We start from the raw sequence: 2,287 nt of genomic DNA on the forward strand, positions 1-2,287 counted from the left end.
ATAACAATTTGACCAGCTCTGAGAACAATGAGCAGTTTATGAAAATTTCATTAAACTGCTCACTTTTCTCAGAGCTGATCAAACGACTACAACCAAAACTAATTTTTATTTAAAGCTAACAGATTCGTGGTCGGAATTGCGGTCGTACGTTTTTCAAAAAGGATTCTGATGAAAAGATATTAACAAAAATGAAATACGAAACACGCAAATGTAGGCTACAATTTTAGCTAAGTGCCGGTGCCTCTTAAGTAACGTTTTTCTAATTCGACTTTTTGTCTCTTTAAGCTCACCAGTATTATCCACATAATGTCGTGAAACTCTAAATCCGAAAGCATCGTAAAAGGTGAAATACAAGAGTACTCAATTTTGAACCTATCGCTTCCAGCTGTTTCACCCACCAGTACTATCCACATAATGTCGTTAAAGTATAGTTTCCACTTAAAAAGAGCACTCCGTTTAGCCTCCGTTTACATGACAGTTGTAAAACAGAACAAAGGAACTGTCACGTAAACGGAGTAAAAAATTGAAATAAATTCAATTTCCACTCCGTTTGCGTGACAGTTCTTTTGTTCTATTTTACAACTGTCATGTAGACGGAGGCTAAACGGAGTGCTCTTTTTAAGTGGAAACTATACTTAAAGCAAATTGCATTTACACTCTGATATTGCACTAATTAATTTCACAGAAGAGTTTTTCGTTCGTCCCACTAACATGCTTCCGAAAACGCTGACTGTTCGAATGCATTTATTTTTTTCAATAGCAAAAACTGCCTAGCACTGAAAAACGAGCCGGTGTTGTTACATTTAGTACACAACACAATGTTAAACTCATGAATTTGATATTAACCTTGATTTTAACTAAATTGGAATGGAATATCATGTCCGAAATGGTGATTCGTAAACTACAATATGAAAATGAAACAACCAAAACAAACAAAATATTTGTCGAGTAAGTTAGCGAAAAATGGTCTCATTCAGATCAATTTATTTATGAATAGAGCGGTAGCGACGAATTGTTCGATTTCTGCACATACACTCGAGACGAAAACAACAAATAAAACACCAGAAAGGTCAATGTCATTGATTGTGATATAGTTCTCGTCTCTATCAACACTCATCAAATAACTTTCCGATGAGAAGATATAACCATCAATTGATGGTGTACGATATATGAATGAAAACACTAACATATCAAAGCGATAACAATGAACAATTCCGGACAATCGTAAACATTATGATGATACAAGTGAATCCAGAAAAACATCACAAAATAAATGTGAATTGAATCACGTCCGATCGCCGGTTACAAAGAACTGAACGAAAGTCTGATTCCATATAAAAGCATAGATGCACTCCAAATGCACCATCAGTGCTCAGTAAACATTTTAACCAATTAATAGTCCATTCTAGGAATCTCACCTTGACAAAATGAGTAAAATTTTCGGTTTTGTGTGCTTGATTTTCATTGCATCGTTCCTGGTATCGATTGAGGGACTCTATCGTGATGGTAAGTGTTAAGGTTTTTTTTTGTTTTCTCTATATTTCTCCTTAATTAATGCGTTAATTAGTAATTTTTTCTTCACTAATTAAAGAATTAATTATTTGCCACACATTTGTCGAATTTATTTTGTCAAATTATTTGAAACATTGATGCTATTTGCTCTTAAACGTTTGTTTGGTTAATATAATTAACATTTGATGTATAATCAAAAAATAAATTCGACAATTGTGTGGCAAATAATTAATTCTTTAATTAGTGAAGAAAAAATTACTAATTAACGCATTAATTAAGGAGAAATGTAGAGAAAACAAAAAAAAAACTTATCGTTTTCAAAAAAGTGTGTTTAACAAAATTTTGCTTCATCAGATAACTGCTTCATTTTGCCGCCATGGGGTGTCTGTGAAAGTGACGATTTCTTGAATTGTCAACGGGAAATTCGATTCAATCTGTTCTGGCAATACATCAAATGTTGCTGCACATTGGCTTAAAATTGAGAACTTTTGAATGAAAATTGTAAATAAATCGAAAATTTGACTGAATCTGAAAATGTCCTCTGAAGTTTTTGATATTTTCTTGAATTATGTCAAGTATTATGGGTGCGTAATGAATAAAGGACCAGGACTGGTGTTGTCCACAAAAAATTGTTGTCATCCCTAGATTTCACAAGTATTCGTTACAGTCGGCGACTATGAGATGTGTGACGTATTCTGTTTCAGCTGTTTCAACGCGCATACGTGTACATTTTTCACCCTTATGAACAAGCATTCGCACATTTTGTTGCATGAAT

General features: G+C 33.5%; 1 long non-coding RNA gene across 1 annotated transcript; it reads left to right on the plus strand.

Annotated features, from left to right (window-relative positions):
- The first annotated feature begins 1,342 nt into the window (after positions 1-1,342).
- On the plus strand, positions 1,343-2,041 carry LOC119084345. The gene is made up of 2 exons (XR_005089048.1): positions 1,343-1,506; positions 1,867-2,041. It is a non-coding gene; the product is annotated as an uncharacterized LOC119084345 (long non-coding RNA).
- Positions 2,042-2,287: the final 246 nt, after the last annotated feature.

This window comes from Bradysia coprophila, unplaced genomic scaffold, assembly GCF_014529535.1.
Source record: "Bradysia coprophila strain Holo2 unplaced genomic scaffold, BU_Bcop_v1 contig_732, whole genome shotgun sequence".
In the NCBI taxonomy this organism is placed as follows: domain Eukaryota; kingdom Metazoa; phylum Arthropoda; class Insecta; order Diptera; family Sciaridae; genus Bradysia; species Bradysia coprophila.